We start from the raw sequence: 24367 nt of genomic DNA on the forward strand, positions 1-24367 counted from the left end.
CATACCCCCCTGATCCCTTTATCCACTAAGGGCCACATCTAACTCCTTCTTCAATATAGCCAATAAACTGGTTTCAACTACCTTCTGTGGCAGAGAATTCCAGAGATTCACCACTCTCTGTGTGAAAAAAGTTTTTCTCATCTCGGTCCTAAAGGATTTCCCCTCTATCCTTAAGCTGTGACCCCTTGTCCTGGACTTCCCCAACATCAGGTACAATCTTCCTGCATCTAGCCTGTCCAACCCCTTAAGAATTTTGTAAATTTCTATAAGATCCCCCCTCAATCTCCTAAATTCTAGCGAGTACACGGCAAGTCTATCCAGTCTTTTTTCATATGAAAGTCCTGACATCCCAGGAATCAGTCTGGTAAACCTTCTCTGCACTCCCTCTATGGCAATATTGTCCTTCCTCAGATTTGGAGACCAAAACTGTACGCAATACTCCAGGTGTGGTCTCACCAAGAGTACAACTGCAGTAGAACCTCCATGCTCCTATACTCAAATCCTTTTGCTATGAATGCTAACATACCATTTGCTTTCTTCACTGCCTGCTGCACCTACATGCCTACTTTCAATGACTGGTGTACCATGACACCCAGGTCTCATTGCATCTCCCCTTTTCCTAATTGGCCACCATTTAGATAATAGTCTGCTTTCCTGTTTTTGCCACCAAAGTGGATAACCTCACATTTATCCACATTATACTGCATCTGCCATGCATTTGCCCACTCACCCAGCCTATTCAAATCACCTTGCAGCCTCCTAGCATCCTCCTCACAGCTAACACTGCCCCCCAGCTTATTGTCATCCGCAAACTTGGGGATGTTGCATTCAATTCCCTCGTCCAAATCATTAATATATATTATAAATAGCTGGGGTCCCAGCACTGAGCCTTGCAGTACCCCACTAGTCACTGCCTGCCATTCTGAAAAGGACCCGTTTACTCCTACTCTTTGCTTCCTGTTTGCTAGCCAGTTCTCTATCCACATCAATACTGAACCCCCAATACCGTGTGCTTTAAGTTAGTATACTATTCTCTTATGTGGGACCTTGTCGAAAGCCTTCTGAAAGTCCAGATATAACACATCCACTGGTTCTCCCCTATCCACTCTACTAGTTACATCCTCGAAAAATTCTATAAGATTCGTCAGACATGATTTACCTTTTGTAAATCCATGCTGACTTTGTCCAATGATTTCACCACTTTTCAAATGTGCTGCTATCCCATCATTAATAACTAACTCTAGCAGTTTCCCCACTACCGATGTTAGACTAACTGGTCTGTAATTCCCCGTTTTCTCTCTCCCTCCCTTTTTAAAAAGTGGGGTTACATTAGCTACCCTCCAATCCTCAGGAACTACTCCAGAATCTAAACAGTTTTGAAAAATTATTACTAATGCATCCACTATTTCTGGAGGTACTTCCTTAAGTACTCTGGGATGCAGCCTATCTGGCCCTGGGGATTTATCGGCCTTTAATCCATTCAATTTGCCTAACACCACTTCCCGGCTCACCTGGATTTCACTCAGTTCCTCCATCTCCTTTGACCCGCAGTCCCCTGCTATTTCCGGCAGATTATTTATGCCTTCCATAGTGAAGACGGAACCAAAGGAACGATTTAGAGGATTGTGGGCTAAATGCGGGCAAATGGGACTAGCTTAGACAGGGCATCAAGGTCAGCAAGTATAAGTTGGGTTGAAATTGCCTGTTCCCATGCTGTGTGACTCTTAAGTTAATGGTTCGGGACCACTACATTTTGTCAGCTCTTTTGCGTGACATCCCAGGATCATTTATCTCAGAGAGCAGACAGATTTGTATCTCTGTTTAACGTCTCACCTGAAAGATGCAACCACACACACTGCAGAACTATCTTTGCAGGGTTTGCCTACTTAAACACAATAAGATCTCAAAACTAATTGACAGTGAATTGCTTTGGGAACTCAGCGGAAGAGACAGCATTTCTGGAGAGAAAGAATGAGTGACATTTCGGGTTGAGACACGTCTTCAGACACATCTCCAGTCAGAAGAAGGCCCTGAAACATCACCCATTCCTTCTCTCCAGAGATGCCGTCTCTTCCGCTGAATTACTTCACGCAGGAGGTGATAGAGGCAAATATAATTAAAATTATAGAGCTGTGCAGCACAGAAACAGACCCTTTGACCAACTTATCTTTGCTGACTGAGTTGCTTAAATAGGCTCGTCCCACCTTGTATCAAAGGAATTTTATTGGTCACATTCACATACACCTAGGTGTAGTGAAGTGAAATGCTTCTTGCCATTTTGCAGCACATAAAAAAGGAATACAGACAAAACATTAATAAGAGTTTTAAACATAAAGAACATCCCCCCACAATGGTTCCCATTATGAGGGAAGGCACAAAGTCCAGTCCCCAACCCCAGTTCACCCATAGTCGGGCCTATTGAGGCCTCCACAGTTGCCTCTACGGAGGCCCGATGTTCCAGGCCGTTCTCGCCGGGTGATGTTGCTCCGGCGTCGGGAGAGTCCTCTCAGCGGCTTGGGAACCCTGGAACGGCCGTTTCCGTACTAGAGGCAGCGGCTTCCGAAGCCAACAAGGCCGCACCGGTTGAAGCTCCACAACTGGCGATCTCATCTAGAGACCCCAGGCTCCCGTTGTAAAGTTCAGCGTCGCCGCCCGCAGCTGGTCGCTCCACAGTCCCGCAGCTCCGCGATGTTTTCCTCAGCGATCTTCAGCTCACTGGAGCTCCAGTGCGGCGACCCGGGCCAGGCATCGCCCGCTCCGCGATAGCGCTCCAGTGCTGTGCCGCCGCCGAAACCGAGGTTCTGGGCGGTCCCCGACAGGAAACGCCGCTCCAGGCCCGCTGGTAGGCCGCGAGGACGGGTCGAAGCTGCAGCCCGGAGAAAAGCTGCCTCTCCGACCAGGTAGGGACCCTGAAAGGTAGTTTCCCCCTTCCCCCCCACCCCCCACCCTCCACATAAAAAAGTCTAGACCTCCAAACAAAACACTTTAACTAACTAAAATAAAAAGATGAAAAGACAGACAGCTGCTGGCTGGGCAGCCATGCACAGGACTGTCTGTCTATCCTTGACCACTTCCGATCTGCATTGTAATAAAATTTGCGCAAAAACGATCCCCCATAGCGTTACAATTTGTCATCACCTTACCACTCTCCTCTGCTACAAGTCAAATAAGTTTTGTTCCGATCGGTGAAATAGTACAAAAGTTATGAAGGTTTAAAAATCGTAAAAACCACCCCTTCCGGCACTCACTGTCAATAACACGGCGAGGAAAATAAAAAGCTGAAGGGGCGCAGTGTGTTGAGCAGCTCGCGGGAAGTCAGCGGCTCACACTCCCCTCCCCTTCCCTCCCCCCATCCTCCCCCTCCCCCCCCCCCCCCCCCCTCATTCATCCAATCCGTTTCATGCAATTTACACCTAAATGTCAGAATCTGCAGATGTTCCATTCTCTTCCTGAAGCTCTTATCTAGGGTCTAGACAAACTGGCACCATTCTGCAGAAGTTCGAGAGAGTCCTCTTTGACATACCGACTCTCCGTAATCTTCTCAGGAAGTAGAGGCGCTGATGTGCTTTCTTCATAATGGCATCAGTGTGCTGGGACCAGGAAAGATCTTTGAAAATATGCACGTCCAAGAATTTGAAGTTCTTGACCCTTTCCACCATCTGTTGATATAAGCGGGATTGTGGGTCCCTATCCTACACCTTCCAAAGTCCACAATCAGTTCCTTGGTTTTGCTGGTGTTGAAAGCTGACACCATTTGGTCAATTGGGCGATCCACTTTTATACTCTGACTCATCACCATCAGTGATTTGTCCCACAACAGTGGTGCCGTCGGCGAACTTGATGATGGAGTTCGCACTATGTCCAGCTACACAGTCATGAGGATAGAGTGAGTACAGCAGGGGACTGAGCACGCAGCCTTGAGGTGCTCCCGTACTGATTGTTATCGAGGATGACAGATTTCCACCAATATGGACAGACTGTGGTCTGCGGATGAGGAAGTCGAGGATCCAATTGTAGAGAGATGCGCAGAGACAGATCTGAGAGCATGGTAACCAACTCGGAGGGGATGATGGTGTTAAACGCCGAGCTGTATTCAATGAATAACAGCCTAACATATGAGTTTTTGTTGTCCAAGTGGTCCAGAGCGTAGTGGAGAGCCAGTGAGATCGCATCCACCGTTGATCTGTTGTGGCAGTAAGCGAACTGTAGTGGGTCGAGGTTCTTGTCGAGGTAGGAGTTGATATGCGCCATAATCAGCCTCTCAAAAGTGTAAATAGCTTGTTCTAAGCTTCCCCCCAATCTAGTTCCAGTCAAAGATCACTGTCAAGCACTTGCGGATCTAAACTTTACTTTGGAAAAACACAATAACAGTTCCCACTACTATACCTAACTACCGCGTGTTCGATCCTAGTATCTTATAGAAACTTACAAAATTCTTAAGGGGTTGGACAGGCTAGATGTAGGAAGATTGTTCCCGATGTTGGGGAAGTCCAGGACAAGGGGTCACAGCTTAAGGATAAGGGGGAAATCCTTTAAAACCGAGATGAGAAGAACTTTTTTCACACAGAGAGTGGTGAATCTCTGGAACTCTCTGCCACAGAGGGTAGTTGAGGCCAGTTCATTGGCTATATTTAAGAATGAGTTAGATGTGGCCCTTGTGCCTAAGGGGATAGGGGGTATGGAGAGAAGGCAGGTACGGGATACTGAGTTGGATGATCAGCCATGATCATATTGAATGGCGGTGCAGGCTTGAAGGGCCGAATGGCCTACTCCTGCACCTAATTTCTATGTTTCTATTTTTCTATCTGCCTGGCCAAGCCCTCTTAGCCTTGTTCAAGCAGAGACACTCCAGAAGGTCACGCAGTCCTAAGCGCTCTCCCAGAAGATCGACACAGGACCTCGTGGGAGCGGCTTTTTATAGGTCCCCGAACCTTGAGGGGCCGAACCATACAGTCCAATAACAGATATCGATTAACACAGTACATGATAGACATTTCCTAAACCCAATAATAGTGACTAATACAATGTATCTGACAAAGTTTCTGGATGGAACTTAACAGAGATGAATTATGCAACATGTGCCTTGATAGTCAGGAAACCCAGACAAGGCTCCTCAGCACTTAATCCAATCAACATCTAGCAGAGTAAAGCTTTGCAACAATATTTACAATGTGTATGTCTGGTTTGCATTCATCCAATACTTTTCATGCAATTTATACCTAATTGTCAGAATCTGCAGATGTTCCATTCTCTTCCTGCAGCTCTGGGCTCTAGACAAACTGGCACCATTCTACAGCTTGTCCCATTTCTGCAGAAGGCACATTTAAATTGACCAAATGGCCAAGCAGCCCAGAAGCCTTTACTCAATTTTAGTGTCCAGGCCTCTCCAATTTGGCCAGAATTAACAAAAGCACTTCATCACCACAGACATTAGTGCCACTGGTATATAGTAATTGAGGCACGTCACCTTGCTCTTCTTGGTATTATTGATGCCCTTTTAAAGCAGGTGGGAACCTCAGAAGTGAGAGGTTGAAAATGTCTGTAAAAACTTCAGCCAGTTTGTCCGCACAGGTTTTTTAGAACACGGCGGTGTATACCATCAGGTCCAGGCGCTTTTCGAGGGTTCACCCCTCTGAAGGATCTTCTAACGTCGGCCTCTATGACTGTGACTGAAATACCATCACGGCAAATGGGGGCTCGGGAAGGCACATCAGTGTTCTCCCTATCAAAGCGTGTGTAAAATGCATTGAGCTCGTCAGGGAGTGATGCTTCGCTGACAATTGAGCTCCCTCCTGATTTTGCCTTGTAGGAGGTGATGACATTCAAGCCCTGCCACAGTTGCTGAACATCGATCTCATCCTCCAGCTTGGAGCAGGTCTCTTTTGGCCTTTTTGATTGTCTTACCAAGGTTATATCTGGATTTCTTGTCGACCTCTGCATTTACAGGCATAAATGCCTGGGATCTGGAGTTCAGAAGAGTGCGGAACTAATGGATCATCCAACGCTTTTGGTTAGGAAACACTCGGAAGGTTTTTGTTGGGATGTAGTCCTCCACACATTTCTGTAACGACTGTGGCATATTCATTCAGGTCCGTTGCTGAGTCCCTGAACATTGCCCAGTCTACAGACTCCAAACAGTCCTGGAGTTGTTCCACTGCAAAATGTCGCCACAGGCAGGCGCCATCATTCATTGGTTGCATGACATTCTCCATGATAAATGCAAATGAGAAATATTAATCTGAAATGTCGCCTATCTCCTGTGGCCTTCCTGAATTCCCTCTTACATGTACTCCTACACCTTCATACTGAAGGGATTGGGTTGATCCCACATGATTATATTTCACATACACACACTACTTTTTCTTGACTCGTGCCTCAATATCCTTTGTCAACCAGGGTTCCCTAATCTTGAACTTCACTCTAATAAGAAAATGTTATCCCTGCACTATCCCCATCTCACTTTTTGAAGTCTCGCACTTGCCAGGAATCCCGTTACTTGCAAACAGCCATTCCCGATCACCCTTCACAAGTGCCTATCTAATCCAAAATTTGCCTGTTTCCATTTTAGGACTTAAATTTGTGATTTAATGGCGGAGTAGACGATGAGCCGAATGGCCCAATTCTGCTCCTATCACTCATTAACCTATATAGTCTCACTGGACGATCCTGAAAGAATATCTTCTCTAAGTACTGCAGTATTGTTCTTCTGAATAAAAAATGTTGCTCCTCCTCTCTTCTGGCTCTATCATGCTTGTAGCATTTGTACTCTGGAACATTGAGCTGCCAGTCCTGCCCCTCGTTCAAACATGTTTTCTTTATTGTTATAATATCCCACTTCCATGTACCAATTCATGCCCGGAGTTCATCCACATTACCTGTCATGCATCTTCCATTAACATAAATACAATTTAGTTTATCAGACCTTCCTCATTCCCTGACTTGCCCCTGACTGCCCTGTCCACTGAACCTGCTTGCTTTAACATGTATAGGAAGGAACTGCAGATGTTGGTTTAAACCGAAGATAGGCACAAAAAGCTGGAGTTACTCCAGCTTTTTGTGACTATCTTTGCTTTAACATATATATCTGCCATAACTTTCCTTCTACCACACTAGTACTTTGGGTCCCACCCACTTGCCAGGCTAGTATGAACCCTGCAAAAGTTTTTATAGATATGTGAAAAGAAAGAGATTAGTTAAAACAAATGTAGGTCCCTTGCAGTCAGAAACAGGTGAGTTGATCATGGGGAACAAGGATATGGCGGGCCAATTGAATAACTACTTTGGTTCCGTCTTCACTAAGGAAGACATAAATAATTTGCCGGAAATAGCAGGGGACCGCGGGTCAAAGGAGTTGGAGGAATTGAGTGAAATCCAGGTTAGCCGGGAAGTAGTGTTGGGTAAATTGAATGGATTAAAGGCCGATAAATCCCCAGGGCCAGATAGGCTGCATCCCAGAGTACTTAAGGAAGTAGCTCCAGAAATAGCGGATGCATTAGTAATAATCTTTCAAAACTCTTTAGATTCTGGAGTAGTTCCTGAGGATTGGAGGGTAGCAAACGTAACCCCACTTTTTAAGAAGGGAGGGAGAGAGAAAACGGGGAATTACAGACCAGTTAGTCTAACATCGGTAGTGGGGAAACTGCTACAGTCGGTTATTAAAGATGGGATAGCAGCACATTTGGAAAGTGGTGAAATCATTGGACAAAGTCAGCATGGATTTACAAAAGGTAAATCATGTCTGACGAATCTTATAGAATTTTTCGAGGATGTAACTAGTAGCGTGGATAGGGGAGAACCAGTGGATGTGGTGTATCTGGACTTCCAGAAGGCTTTCGACAAGATCCCACATAAGAGATTAGTATACAAACTTAAAGCACACGGCATTGGGGGTTCAGTATTGATGTGGATAGAGAACTGGCTGGCAAACAGGAAGCAAAGAGTAGGAGTAAACGGGTCCTTTTCACAATGGCAGGCAGTGACTAGTGGGGTACCGCAAGGCTCAGTGCTGGGACCCCAGCTATTTACAATATATATTAATGATCTGGATGAGGGAATTGAAGGCAATATCTCCAAGTTTGCGGATGACACTAAGCTGGGGGGCAGTGTTAGCTGTGAGGAGGAGGATGCTAGGAGACTGCAAGGTGATTTGGATAGGCTGGGTGAGTGGGCAAATGTTTGGCAGATGCAGTATAATGTGGATAAATGTGAGGTTATCCATTTTGGTGGCAAAAACAGGAAAGCAGACTATTATCTAAATGGTGGCCGACTAGGAAAAGAGGAGATGCAGCGAGACCTGGGTGTCATGGTACACCAGTCATTGAAAGTAGGCATGCAGATGGAGCAGGCAGTGAAGAATGCGAATGGTATGTTAGCTTTCATAGCAAAAGGATTTGAGTATAGGAGCAGGGAGGTTCTACTGCAGTTGTACAGGGTCTTGGTGAGACCACACCTGAAGTATTGCGTACAGTTTTGGTCTCCAAATCTGAGGAAGGACATTATTGCCATAGAGGGAGTGCAGAGAAGGTTCACCAGACTGATTCCTGGGATGTCAGGACTGTCTTATGAAGAAAGACTGGATAGACTTGGTTTATACTCTCTAGAATTTAGGAGATTGAGAGGGGATCTTATAGAAACTTACAAAATTCTTAAGGGGTTGCAGATGCAGGAAGATTGCTCCCGATGTTGGGGAAGTCCAGGACAAGGGGTCACAGCTTAAGGATAAGGGGGAAATCCTTTAAAACCGAGATGAGAAGAACTTTTTTCACACAGAGAGTGGTGAATCTCTGGAACTCTCTGCCACAGAGGGTAGTTGAGGCCAGTTCATTGGCTATATTTAAGAGGGAGTTAGATGTGGCCCTTGTCGCTAAGGGGATCAGAGGGTATGGAGAGAAGGCAGGTACGGGATACTGAGTTGGATGATCAGCCATGATCATATTGAATGGCGGTGCAGGCTTGAAGGGCCGAATGGCCTACTCCTGCACCTAATTTCTATGTTTCTATGTTTCTAACCCCTCCTGAGTAGCATCAGCAAACCTCCTCACCAGGATATTGGTTTCTCTCCAGTTCAAGTACAATTGCCCTTATATACATCCCACCTGGCCTGGAAGAATAATCCATGTACCTGAAGTGCTCACTCCTACTTAGCTGCACATTTAAATATGCAATATTTGTATTGCTTGCCTCACTACTTGTGGCATGGGGAGTAATCTTGTAATTACAATCTCAGAGGTCCTGCTTCTTAACATTACTCCCTACATTTTATTTGTAGGTCCTTATCTCTCTTCTTGTTTTTGTCATTTGTATCAATATGAAGCACTACCTCTGGCTGCTCATCCTCTTTCAGAATGTTCTGTCCACAGAAACATCCTTAACCATGGCAACAGGGAGATAACACTTCATCTTGGATATTTGTTTGCGCATGGCAACAGGGAGACAACACATCATCTTGGATTCTTGCTTGCAGCCATAGAAACCCCTCTAAAGGGTTCCTTATCACTATTGCCCCTGACAAAAGAGCTCCTAATCACTATTGCTCGCCCAGACTTTGCCCTACCTTGCTTTACAGCAGATCCAGTTATGGTGCCATTGATCTGGCTGCAGGGTCTGCTGCTATTTTTGTGAGTGGCTCACCCCACCACCAACTGATATTATTGTTTGAAAGGGGGATAATTAAAGTAGCCCCCTGTATTTCCTGCTTGCCTCTCTTGGCAACCATTTACCTGACTGAATCTTTGGTGTTACCACCTCCCCAAAACGACTATCCATTAAACTTTCTGCTTCCCGAGTGCTCCTCAGTGAATCCAATTGGCAATCTAATGGATCCATGTGGTTTGAGAGGAACTGCAGTTGCATACACTTCCAGATAAAGCAATTGTCAGGGACACCTGACTGTTCATTGATTTCCTACACCTGATAGGAGGAGCATACCGCTCCATTCACTGATATTACTGTTCCCTTTAAAAATTAGCTTACTTAGGAAAATAGATGAATCATATCTTTTCTTTACCTTAATGCTGCTGTCCCTTCTATCTGAGCCTTGGTGTTCTCCAAAGCCTCCACTTCACCACCCAGCAGCATTTCCACCTTAAAGCAGTTCTTCTCAAAATGGTCATTTCAAAATGGTCAGGTTGCTAGAGCCTGCCTTCCTTTTACTTGCTGCTTGGGTGGTCGTGAGTGAAACTTAACAAATGCTTACCAGCAGCAGACATTTTACATCCTCCACGTTCTTCCTCCTCGCTACTAGGCTAGTTGCCAATAAAACAAGAGAAATCAATGGTAGATTTTTGTGTTTGTTTTACGTGCCAGTTCGGACGCAGGGGCTCTATAGATGGGGGTGGGAGATTGCAACCTTCACGTGGTCCGCCCTGTTTCGACTAATGCAATCAACCCGACGTGCATAATCAAATAAGATCAAATAGAACAAGTTGTCCTACAAATTTAGGCTGTGCACGCCATACGCAAGAAGAAGAAGGGACTATAGATCACGGGATACTATTATTACAATACCTTGATTGAACACAGAGTGGTGTACTTGTCTTGGAATAAAAATATAGTGCATTTGAAAACCTACCTCATTGAACTGAAATTGTTCCTGCTACAATTACTGTAATTATGCAATTTTGTTCACTGTTTTAAAAAATACAGGGATATTTCCCAGCAGAGGACACAGATTGTAAGCTATCTAACAATAAAAGTGGTGAAATTAGGTGAATTTGATCTGGAGTGACTCCCTGAGAGACTGGTGGAAGTAGGTGCAGTTTTCTTAAGATGGCTGGGATAAATTCTAGAAAGGAAATAAATCTGCTGGGCAGACAGTTAACAGTGAAGAAATGGAACTAATGCAATTACTCCTTCAAAGAGCTAACGTAGGCACATTATGCGATAGTCTGGTTTGAGATTGCATAATTCCAATAAAAATGTTAAATAGTGGAGATTGATTTTAAGAACATAAGAAACAGCAGGAGTAGACTATTTTGGGCTCTGTACTTGCAACACCATTCAATAAAACCAGGTCTGATCTTTTTACTTCAGCACCACTTTCCTGCACTAATCCCATATCGCTTGATTTACTTAATAGCTAATAATCTATCAATTGTTGCCTTGTTGCTGTTGGTGTGGCATTATGCTTTATGATGCAAATTGATTTCTAAAGGGATTAATTGCTTAAATATATATATTTTTCAATTTAGTAATTATTATTTTGTTGGTATTTTCTTTACTGGCTTACTTTCCAATAGAGGCAGGGCCGGCCTTAGGAGGTGCGGGGCCCAATTGGGAACAATTTTCATAGAACTATAAATATATAATTATAAATGAGTCGTATTCAGGCACGTGCCGTGAGTAATTACTCATGGTAGGCAGTCAGCCGGCTTCTAAAAAATCTTAAACCGCGCATGCGCAGATTGTTCTCTCCGTAAAAATAAAAAATAAAAATAAAGTAACAATTCAATTTGCCCAAGGCTCCCAAATCTCCTTCTTTCTGAATTACTGAATGGGTGGGGGGTGAAGGGTGACGGCAGGTGGAGAGATGGTGGACAAAACGGGAGCACACCGGGACAAGTTGAATCAGTTGTGATCTATTTGAAAGGCAATACTAGTTCAAAGCACCAATTGGAGCCAGATCAATGGCACCCCCTCCCCCCCAACAGAAATGAACCGCAGATGCAGCCGTCACTGCAAAACGTCTAATGATTCCAGGAATGCCGAGGTGATGAGGTGAGAGAGAGGGAATGAGAGAGCGAGAGAGAGACGAGATGGGGAGCGGGAGAGAGGGAGGGAGAGAGCGAAAGACAGAGACACAACATGGGTCGGTAGGTGAATGACTACCTGCATACCAAGAAGAAGCCCGTGCTCGCAGTCATGAAGTGAGTTTTAAGAAATATTTTAAAAAGATCGATGCATTGATTACACATTGTATAACTACGTGTTAATTACTGGCTGTTAACAAGTGCTAACAGTGATAGTTAACAAATCGTTTTTGTCTGATGGCCAGTGCAGCGGTTTTTATCCATGTTCGTTTTTAACAAGGCAAATGTTTTTTTTTTTAAATCTGTATTTAACAACGCGAATACGTATTTCAGTACGAAATATGGAAAATTAGAACGGACCCCCCTTGGGCGCGGGCCCCAATTGGGAGCAATCGGTCCAATCGGCTTTAGGCCAGCCCTGAATAGAGGTTGACCTTCTAACTTGACTTGTTAAATAAAGGTGTAATCGTGGGTCATAAATAACTTTCCAATGTCCATTTTAAACATTTTGTAAAATATTTTTAGAGCAGAAATACAGTAAAAATCTCATTGGAATAGCAAGTTCAGCTTTTGTCAATCAATTGTTATTTTCCACTGCAACAAATAATTTGTAAGTCTGTGTTTGCCACTGTGTGCCTAAATGGAGAATGCAACTATTATAACTATATTTTGGAAACTCACATTTAGTAATTCCAAGTAAAAAATGTAGGCATTATAAGTTAATATTCAGAACTCTGAATCTCTATTACTTTGAAATACCTAGTTTCATCTAAATCCCTTGTACCCATTGGAACAGGAGGAGCCAGCAAGGGATATTGGTCTTGATTTAAGCAAAGCGTACAAATCCTGACTGCTGATGGGACTAAGTGTTTCTGTTTAAAAATCAGAGCAGCAACTAGGAAGGTAGTCTACTCCTCTAGGGTCTGTGGCAATTAAAGAGAAAACCTCTTGTCTCCTGGGTGAAGCCCTGGCTTCTGAGGTTGGATTTAAAATTGAAGATTACCTAGCATGGGAGCCAAGATCTAGCATAAGAATCAAAGATTCCTCCAGTGCAGGTTCCATTGCTTATTAAAGCATCGTGACTGCTGCCAAGCTTTGTGTAAATTCTCTGGGTTTAATTCTGTTTAATTCTGTTTAAAGGTAAATTGTCAGAGTGGTTTCCCCAGTGGCTTGCTTCGGATGCTCTTTGTCACGTGGATTTTGTGTGTTTTGAAGCATATGGCTGATCTAAAAATCAACTGACTTATGATTAATAGCTGTGCAGAATAAATTTTGCTTGAATATAAAAAAAGGGGCAAATATTCATGCTTGCATCAGTAACTACATTGGCCTCACTTGTGCATGTGAGGAGTTGTGTTAAATCCTGCTACGGAAAAATGTGAGACAGCCAATGCCACTAATTCTATTAAATGACTAACCACAGAGAACTGATTTTAGCAAAGAATGGAAAACAAACAACTTCATAATTGGAGGTGATCAACTTTAAGCAATTTTGCTGATAACCAACCTCAAACAAAGGGTGAAAACAACCCCATATTTGAAGAGGACCGATGACATCATGCTAATGGATGACTGACGTAAAGGAATATGTGGAAGAAATGTAATTGGATTAGAAGGGTGAAGGAAAGCTTTGTTTAAAAAAGGTATATAAGGTAATGCCTGAAGAAGAGGAGTAGCGACTCTTTGCTGGGTTACCTGGTCTACGGCCGGGTGAACTGATGTAAAGACTCTGCTCAATAAAAACGTCCGTTTTTGGTAACTCAGTGGTCTGGTCGATTATTGTCGCAACAACCGATGGAAAAAAAAAAGGCTTGAATCCTCACATGCACTTGCTCAAACATGCAGAGGCATAGAGACCCATTTTCAAAATCCCGTCTACATGAATACACACAATAGTATACAAACACAAATGCTGCAGCAAGCATCAGAATTCATATTTGATACATAGTTCCCAAGTAAGGGAGGCGGTTTCTATTTTATGATCATATGTTAATTATTTGTTTGTTTGCCATGTGTACCAGATATGAACTGAAGCAGTGAATGTTTTACTTTCTATAGATTTACAGACACATTGCACTTAACAACAATAAATATACTATAAATGACTGGGTATTATGTCAATTGGATCATGATGATGCAAAAAGAAAGCAGTGCAACCATTGTCATGCAGTTGTTCTGTAGGGTTGAGGTAGGATTGTGGTTTGGGTTGTGGACGGTGGTTCAATAACCTGATAGTTGATGGGAAGAAAAATCAAGGTTCAAGATTCTGAATCTTGAATCAAGATTGAAACTGGGTGTCATGGTTCTCAGACTTCTGTATCTTCTTCCCAATGGTAGCAGCATTGGAAGCAGAAGCCTGGGCAGGGGCATGCGTATCTTAATGATATTAGCTGCCTTCTTGAGGCAGAGCTTCCTGTAAATCCCTTTGATGTTGGTGATGTCTGTACCTGTGATGGCCTGGGTTACATCCACCACGTTCTGCAACCTCCTTCATTCTTGAACATTTGAATTTCCGAACCAGGCTGTTGTGTAATCACATGGTATCCTTTCACCATACGCTAGTTCAGTTGAAAATTTGGTGACATATAACCATATAACCATATACCAATTACAGCACGGAAACAGGCCATCTCAACCCTTCTAGTCCGTGCCGAACACGTATTCTCCCCTAGTCCCATATACCTGCGCTCAGACCATAACCTTCCACCTTCCATTCCTTTCTCGTCCATATAACTATCCAATTTATTTTTAAATGATAAAAACGAACCTGCCTCCACCACCTTCACTGGAAGCTCATTCCACACAGCCACCACTCTCTGAGTAAAGAAGTTCCCCCTCATGTTACCCCTAAACCTCTGTCCCTTAATTCTCAAGTCATGTCCCCTTGTTTGCATCTTCCCTCCTCTCAGTGGGAAAAGCTTATCCACATCAACTCTGTCTTTCCCTCTCATCATTTTAAAGACCTCTATCAAGTCCCCCCTTAACCTTCTGCGCTCCAAAGAATAAAGCCCTAACTTGTTCAACCTTTCTCTGTAACTTAGTTGCTGAAACCCAGGCAACATTCTAGTAAATCTCCTCTGTACTCTCTCTATTTTGTTGACATCCTTCCTATAATTAGGCGACCAAAATTGTACCCCATACTCCAGAATTGGCCTCACCAATGCCTTGTACAATTTTAACATTACATCCCAACTTCTATACTCAATGCTCTGATTTATAAAGGCCAGCACACCAAAAGCTTTCTTTACCACCCTATCTACATGAGATTCCACTTTCAGGGAACTGTGCACAGTTATTCCCAGATCCCTCGGTTCACCTGAATCTTCAATTCCCTACCATTTACCATGTACGTCCTATTTTAATTTGTCCTGCCAAGATGTAGCACCTCACACTTATCAGCATCACACTTATCAGACATGTCGAATCTCTTCATCTCTTCATTTAGAATCAAGGAACTGCAGTTGCTGATTTACATACAAGACATAGCGTTGTTACAAAACCTACCATCAGCGACGCTACAGATCTGCCACTGCCACTGACAGTGATCCCAAACATACTGATAAAGCAACAAAGGAGTTTTTCAAAGGTAACCATATAACAATTACAGCACGGAAACAGGCCATCTCGGCCCTACAAATCCGTGCCGAACAACTTTTTTTCCCTTAGTCCCACCTGCCTGCACTCATACCATAACCCTCCATTCCCTTCTCATCCATATGCCTATCCAATTTATTTTTAAATGATACCAACGAACCTGCCTCCACCACTTCCACTGGAAGCTCATTCCACACCACTACCACTCTCTGAGTAAAGAAGTTCCCTCTCATATTACCCCTAAACTTCTGTCCCTTAATTCTGAAGTCATGTCCTCTTGTTTGAGGTAAAAATGGTCAATTCTTGAATGGCCATTCAATCACCTGATCTGAAACCAATTAGATAGATATTAGATAGATATTACTTTATTAATCCCCTTATTCAGGAGAAATTCAGATGTCCTTGCAGCACACTAATAAAAATACAACATAGCATTCACGAAGTTTAACATTAAAACATAAAAACATCCCCCCACAGTGGGAACCACTGTGGGGGAAGACACAAACTCCAGTCCCCATGCTCTTGTCCACCCAGAGTCGGGCCTATTGAGGCCTCCACAGTCGCCGTTACGGGGCCCGATGTTCCCGGCTGTTCTCGCCAGGTGATGGTACTCTGGCATCGGGAGAACCCTCAGCGGCTTGGGGTGCCAGGAACGACCGCCTTCTTACCGGAGACCGCGGTTTCCAAGCCAACAGACCACGCTGGACGGAGCTTCACACAGATCACACACTGGCGATCTCGGCGAGAGATCCCAAGCTCCGGGATGTAAAGTTCAGCGCAGCAGCTGGCTGCTCCACAGAACCGCGGCTCCACGATGTTTTTATCGGCGGTCCCAGCATACTGAAGTTCCAGCGCGGCGACTCAGGCAAGACATCACCCGCTCCGCGATAGCGCTCCAGCGCTGTGCCGCCGCCAAAGCCGAGGTTCTGGCCAGGTCCCCTCAGGAAACGTCGCTCCAGGACCCGCTGGTAGGCCGTGAGGACAGGTCGAAGGTGCTGCTCCGAGGAAGGCAGCCTCTCCGACCAGGTAGGGACTTGAAAAAGCAGTTTCCCCCTCCCCCCCCCCCCCCCCCACACCATAAAAAAGATAAGACCCCCCCGACTACACACTTTAACGTACTAAAAATAATAAAAAAGAAGTGAAAAAAACGGACAGCTGCAGGACTGGCAGCCGTACAGGACAGAGCCCCCGCCAGATTAAGCATGCCTTTTATATGCTGAAGAGAAAACTGAAGGGGACTAGCCCCCAAAACAAGCATAAGTTAAAATGGCTGCAAAACAGGCCTGGCAGAGCATCACCAGAGAAAACATCCAGCAACTGGTGATGTCCATGAAACACAGACTTCAAGCAGTCATTGCATGCAAAGGATATGCAACAAAATACTAAACATGACTGCTTTCATTTTTACATGACATGGCTGTGTCCCAAACATTATGGTGCCCTGAAATGGGGGGACTATGTATAAACACTGCTGTAATTTCTACATGGTGAAACCAAAATGTATAAAAATGGCCTTTAATAAAATCTGACAATGTGCACTTTGATCACATGTGATTTTTTTTCTGTTACAAATCTCAAATTGTGGGGCACAGAGGCAAATAAATAAATGATGGGTCTTTGTCCCAAACATTATGGAGGGCACTGTATGTGTTCCTGTTATCCATCTGGTCCATTTTGGAGTGGAGAGGCAGCCAGATCGCATCAGCTGTTGATCAGTTGTGGTGGTGAATGGAAGTGTGTCTTGATCATTAGTAAGCAAGTTGTATGCGTCAAACAAGTTCTTGAAGCACTTCAGTTGTGTGTGTGTGTGTGTGTGTGTGTGTGTATATATATATATATATAGCTGTATATATCCCCCTCACAGGGAGAAGGTGTGTGTGTGTGTGTGTGTAGATGCTGCATGTGTGTGTGTGTGTGTGTGTGTGTGTGGTGTGTGTGTGTGTGTGTGTGTGTGTGTGTGTGTGTGTGTGTGTGTGTGTGTGTGTGTGTGTGTGTTGTCTAGATGCTGCATTGTAATTAAGCCCAATATTATTATGCAATCTATATTTGATTTTTATAAATCTGTTTTAATACTATCCAGTCAAAATTGAGATTAATAGGTAGGCTGCCTGTTTTGGTTTGGCAACCCATTGAGGACTGATTTCCTGTGATATTTTTTACAGACTGATGCACTGATTTAGCTGAATGCTGATTTGCAGCCACCCCACTTAAGTTTGATTAGTTGCTTCATACTGGTGTGTTGTCAGCAAACTGCCTAATCAATCCCATTGACACGGGGTGTGGAGATTGTTAATGAGCTGGAATACTTTGTATTTATTGCTATTCAGCTATTGCCTTGCTATTCAGTACACATCCTGAATTCTATTTAAAACTGGCTGCTTTGTTTAACCAACAAAGTGGCATTGGGTTCCTTCATTGTCATAAAATACTCTTTATGTAGAAATAGTTCTACCAAGTGGCACCAGTAAAACAAGTTATCTCTTGCTGGCAGAAGTGTGAAATTAATCACACACGAATCTGTCAGGTGACATTTAGGTCATCAGCTGTTAACATTTCGCTGCGCTTAGATATGGGTGACAGAACGGCAGATTAAAAGATTTGAGGTGATTTGAACTCTTTTAGGACAGCTGTTTCTTGCATCTGATTGCAAGGCAGAAAATGCAACTGTCAGAAGATCAAATCCTTTTTTTAAATTTTGGTCAACAGCCTATTAACCATTTTGCGGCTTCATATTCCTCTCTCCCCCTCACCTCGGTTTATGTAAAAATCATTTGGACAGATACATGGACAGAAACAGTTTAGAGGCATACGAGCCAAACTCGGGCTGAAGGGACTAGTGCAAGATGGAGCAGCTTGGTTGGCATGGGCAAGTTGGGCTGAAGGGCCTGTTCCTGTGCTCTATGACTATGAAATAGCCTGCATTTACATCCATAGGGGAAAACAAATCTCTACTAAATTCTTCTGCACAACATTAAGCATTTGGGATAGCACTGAGAACCTCAACTCCATTCAGGAGCATGCAGAAATCCAGGGTAAAATGTGGAAGGAGACTACCAATGCACAACCCACCCATCCCATCAAGTACTTCCTACCTCATCTGTGACAGAATCTGCAGATCCCACTGACCTTATCAGGCACCTCTGAAGTCACAGAAGCAAGTTATCCTTAATCCTGAGAGATTTAAGAAGTAGATGCTGCCCCTAAGTTAAACATAGAGCCTGATAGTTCTGAGCAAACATTTTTTTGGTTTGTTGGTAAGAATAAAACAATATTCTAAAAGAGGAGAGAAATTGTCCCCCTTGCAAAGGCTGCTGGGGAGACTTTAAACTAGAATGGTTGGGGCGAGGGACTCAAATAGCGAAAGCTAGTAGACAGAATGGGAGGCAGGAAGCAGAAAAGGGAAGCACTCGGACACAAGAGGAGAAAGAAAAAAAAGGAAATAAACAGAGAATAAGAGAAAGGGGGGTTTCTTAAATGTGCATATTTTAATGCTAGGAGCATTGTACGAAAAGTGCATGAGCTTAGAGTCTGGATAGACACCTGGAAGTATGATGTTGTGGCGATCAGTGAAACGTGGTTGCAGGAGGGCTGTGATTGGAAACTAAATATTCCAGGATTTCGTTGCTTCAGGTGTGATAGAATTGGAGGGGCAAGAGGTGGAGGTGTTGCATTGCTAGTCAGGGAAGATATTACAGCAGTGCTTTGGCAGGATAGATTGGAGGGCTCATCTAGGGAGGCTATTTGGGTGGAATTGAAAAGTGGGAAAGGTGTAGCAACACTTATAGGGGTGTATTATAGACCGCCAAATGGGGATCGAGAATTGGAAGAGCAAATATGTAAGGAGATAGCAGATATTAGTAGTAAGCACAAGGTAGTGATTGTGGGAGATTTCAACTTTCCACACATAGACTGGGAAACACATTCTGTGAATGGGCTGGATGGGTTGGAGTTTGTAAAATGTGTGCAGGATAGTTTTTTGCAGCAATACATAGAGGTACCTACTAGAGAAGGGGCAGTGCTGGACCTCCTGTTAGGAAATGAGACGGGACGGGTGGCGGAGGTATGCGTTGGGGAGCACTTCGGGTCCAGTGATCACAATACCATTAGTTTCAATATAATTATGGAGAAGGTCAGAACTGGACCTAGGGTTGAGATTTTTGATTGGAGAAAGGCTAACTTTGATGAGATGCAAGATGATTTAAAAGGAGTGAACTGGGACATTTTGTTTTATGGGAAAGATGTAGAAGAGAAATGGAGGACATTTAAAGGGGAAATTTTAAGAGTACAGAATCTTTATGTTCCTGTTCGGTTGAAAGGAAACAGTAAAAATTGGAAAGAGCCCTGGTTTTCAAGGGAAATTGGACATCTTGTTCGGAAAAAGAGGGAGATCTACAATAACTATAGGCAGCATGAAGTAAATGAGGTGCTTGAGGAGTATAAGGAATGTAAAAAAAATCTTAAGAAAGAAATTAGAAAAGCTAAAAGAAGATATGAGGTTGCTTTGGCAAGTAAGGTGAAAGTAAACCCAAAGGGTTTCTACAGCTATATTAATAGCAAAAGGATAACGAGGGATAAAATTGGTCCATTGGAGAGACAGAGTGGACAGTTATCTGCAGAGCCAAAAGAGATGGGGGAGATATTGAACAATTTTTTTTCTTCGGTATTCACCAAGGAGAAGGATATTGAATTATGTGAGGTAAGGGAAACTAGTAGAATAGCTATGGATACTATATCATAGTAGCTATGGATACTATGAGGTTCAAAGTAAAAGAAGTACTGACACTTTTGAAAAATATAAAAGTGGATAAGTCTCCAGGTCCTGACAGGATATTCCCTAGGACATTGAGGGAAGTTAGTGTAGAAATAGCCGGGGCTATGACAGAAATATTTCAAATGTCATTAGAAACGGGAATAGTCCCCGAGGATTGGCGTACTGCGCATGTTGTTCCATTGTTTAAAAAGGGTTCTAAGAGTAAACCTAGCAATTATAGACCTGTTAGTTTGACTTCAGTGGTGGGCAAATTAATGGAAAAGATACTTAGAGATAATATATATAAGCATCTAGATAAACAGGGTCTGATTAGGAACAGTCAACATGGATTTGTGCCTGGAAGGTCATGTTTGACTAATCTTCTTGAATTTTTTGAAGAGGTTACTAGGGAAATTGACGAGGGTAAAGCAGTGGATGTTGTCTATATGGACTTTAGTAAGGCCTTTGACAAGGTTCCTCATGGAAGGTTGGTTAAGAAGGTTCAACTGTTGGGTATAAATGCAGGAATAGCAAGATGGATTCAACAGTGGCTGAATGGGAGAAGCCAGAGGGTAATGGTGGATGGCTGTTTATCGGGTTGGAGGCAGGTGACTAGTGGGGTGCCTCAGGGATCTGTGTTGGGTCCTTTGTTGTTTGTCATGTACATCAATGATCTGGATGAAAGTGTGGTAAATTGGATTAGTAAGTATGCAGATGATACCAAGATAGGGGGTGTTGTGGATAATGAAGAGGATTTCCAAAGTCTACAGAGTGATTTAGGCCATTTGGAAAAATGGGCTGAAAGATGGCAGATGGAGTTTAATGCTGATAAATGTGAGGTGCTACACCTTGGCAGGACAAATCAAAATAGGACGTACATGGTAAATGGTAGGGAATTGAAGAATACAGCTGAACAGAGGGATCTGGGTATAACCGTGCATATTTCCTTGAAGGTGGAATCTCATATAGATAGGGTGGTAAAGAAAGCTTTTGGTATGCTAGCCTTTATAAATCAGAGCATTGAGTATAGAAGCTGGGATGTAATGTTAAAATTGTACAAGGCATTGGTGAGACCAAATCTGGAATATGGTGTACAATTTTGGTCGCCCAATTATAGGAAGGATGTCAACAAAATAGAGAGAGTACAGAGGAGATTTACTAGAATGTTGCCTGGGTTTCAACAACTAAGTTACAGAGATAGGTTGAATAAGTTAGGTCTTTATTCTCTGGAGCGCAGAAGGTTAAGGGGGGACCTGATAGAGGTCTTTAAAATGATGAGAGGAATAGACCGAGTTGATGTGGAAAAGCTTTTCCCTTTGAGAATAGGGAAGATTCAAACAAGAGGACATGACTTCAGAATTAAGGGACAGAAGTTTAGGGGTAACATGAGGGGGAACTTCTTTACTCAGAGAGTGGTAGCGATGTGGAATGAGCTTCCAGTGGAAGTGGTGGAGGCAGGTTCATTGGTATCATTTAAAAATAAATTGGATAGGCATATGGATGAGAAGGGAATGGAGGGTTATGGTACGAGTGCAGGCAGGTGGGACTAAGGGGAAAAAAAATTTGTTCGGCACGGACTTGTAGGGCCGAGATGGCCTGTTTCCGTGCTGTAATTGTTATATGGTTATATGGTTATATGGTTATATGTTACAGCAGGTGCATTTGCATTGCTGTAGAGCTGTTGAAATGTCAGTATTCCTGAATAAATGATCCATTCTACCTCATTCTAACTACAGTAGGGACTCACTTTTTCAGTCCTGCCATGTGCTGTTGGAACCATGACCATTATTTACACTGAGCTAGAATCAAAATTGCTAATAAGCTATGAAATAATTGTTGCATATTCAGTGTAGAGGTGAAGTCTTTATACACTCAATCAACTTCCACTAGGTCCAGAAGAATCCAGTAGCAAAACTGAAAACTGAAAGTGGAGCAGTGGCATCATGAAATCATGTTTCCTTCACTCTCAGGAACCATAATATGAAAGGCCCTTATTATACCTATTCATGAGGCACAGATGCACAGTAAAAGCTGTGAAGGTTTTCTTTCCCTCTTCTGTTGAAGGAGGACCTAACCTTTACAGATACATTTTCTACTGATTTACATTTAAGTTTTATGTTCCTCTCAGTACAAGGAGTATTTAATTATTGCACACTTCTGTTGTAACAATGTCAATTTCTGCCTCCTCATTGGTTATGTCTTTGGAATAAAATGCAACTGAAGCTTCCTACTTAACAATACCTTCACCATATGCACTTCAAAGAATCAAGAAGGTTGGAATTTAAGGATGTGCAATAAATGCTGGCTTTGCCATTGATGTAGATATCCCGCAAATGAATTTAAAGAAACATGTCCCATCCTCCAGTTGTTCCAGCAACCACTTTTTCTATGTTTTGCTCTTGGCATTTATATCAGTCTTCCCCAAGATTAGGATGATTGTTCTTAGATAGCAGACATCAGTTATGCCTAATATCATGTGTACCTTATGCTCCCTTTCTGGTTCAGATGCAGCTTCCATGTGAGCAGAAGATCAAACAGCAAATACACTATTCTGCAACTTGGCCCATATTTGCCTGCTCCTTCATTAGCTTTTGTTCTCCATCTGCCCAACGGCTTCAGATTTGCACCAATTTATATGTGCTTTAGTTCGAACTGCATCTTTTTCCCAATTGGTTAGTCTGAGATCTTAATTTCATATGTGCAGCCATTTTCACAGGCTTGTCTATTGTTTGATTCATCTGCACTTTCCCCTGTGCATGTCTCCATTACGTTTCCCATTCTGGCCCACGCTTATTGGGCCGACTAAGAACTGCACTCTGCGCCTTTCCTTTCTTGCATGTTCAAACTAATTCCTTCCTCCCAGAGCCCATTCAAATCCACTACTTATTAAAAAGGACCAACCTTTTGAAGGAGGCTGTTTGGAAATTTAAGACATTGTATTGAGTGACATTTAGGATGATTTCCTAATATGGCGTGCAGGTCATTGGTTCTGCTTATGCATTTTTGATTTGTCGTTTGGGTTTTTAAATAATTGTTATATTGTTTGTTGATAGCATTCCTACTCGCTCAATTCTGTTGCATCAATGTTGAAATTGAACTAATCAAGTACATATCTGACAAATATGCCATATAAAATTAAGCATGAATCATATTTGCTGTGGGTGCTGCATAGGTTTGCAATATCCTAACTGAATGTAATGGCTGCTACTGTTGTCTGGTTTTTGGAAGGGACAGAAAAAGCTTCTGCATGTTGGAAGCATTGGTATTATTCTCACTCCAGTAATTCAATCAGTGTCACCAAGATTGCAGGGGATATTGTTCAGCCAGAAGGGCAAGTATGTCACAAACAAACTGCTTGAGGTGGCAGTGCCAATCTTTCTCTTAAACCCAGCATCTCTACTAAATAACTCCTAAGCACCAAGTCACCTTGAGGCAAACAATGCATTTAATAGAAAGAACACCTTAACCAAACAATTCACAAAAGATTTACTGATACTGATAAATGATCGTTGGGCCTGATAAATAATATTTGCAGTTACAAATATTAAGACAGCTTTGTTCTTTGCAATATTTTAAGCCTACTGATTGCTAATAGCTGGGATGGCATGTTTTATTAAAATTAACAATCAATACCATTTATTTTGTTTTGGTGTTTTTGTATCCTGTTCAGTGGTAGTTTATATTATATACTTTGTATTATAGCATTTCATAAAGCGGTGGAAAAGTGTTCTTGCTTTTTATCTTGCAAGAACAAAATTAATTATAGATGCCTGGGTATCCTTGGTGTGGGCATTCCATTTGCACAAAGCTTTGGGCAATTCAATATTACTGCTTTTAAGTCTTAGCTCTGTTATAATTAGTGCATATCACTGAGATAATTACTATTTAGTAAGATGATGTCTGCATTAAAATGGATTTGAAATAATTTCAGGAAGTTTCACTTCATGTTGATCAAAAAAATGAAAACATAGAACTGTATAGCATGAGGAATTGGCCTTTTGGTTCACAAGGTCTGTGCCAAACATGATGTCAAGTTAAATTAATTCCCTCTGCCTGCAAGTGATTCAAACCCTTCATTTCTTACATATCCATGTGCATATCTAAAAGCCTCTTAAACTCCACTATCCTATCTGCATTCACTGTCACCCAGGCACCAACTAATTTCTGTCTATTCTATCTATGCCTCTCATAATTTTGTATACTGCTATCTGGTCTCCTCTTAGCCTGCACTCCAGAGAAAACAATCCAAATTTGTCCCAAATCTCCTTTTACCTAA

At 42.8% G+C, this 24367-nt stretch overlaps 1 protein-coding gene across 1 annotated transcript in view; it reads left to right on the top strand.

The window, feature by feature from the left end:
* Window positions 1-24367, top strand: part of nudcd1 (NudC domain containing 1) — a 168012-nt gene that overhangs the window by 65985 nt on the left and 77660 nt on the right. The gene's annotated exons all lie outside the window — the stretch shown is intronic.

Source organism: Leucoraja erinacea, chromosome 4 (genome assembly GCF_028641065.1).
Source record: "Leucoraja erinacea ecotype New England chromosome 4, Leri_hhj_1, whole genome shotgun sequence".
NCBI classification, from domain to species: Eukaryota; Metazoa; Chordata; class Chondrichthyes; order Rajiformes; family Rajidae; genus Leucoraja; species Leucoraja erinaceus.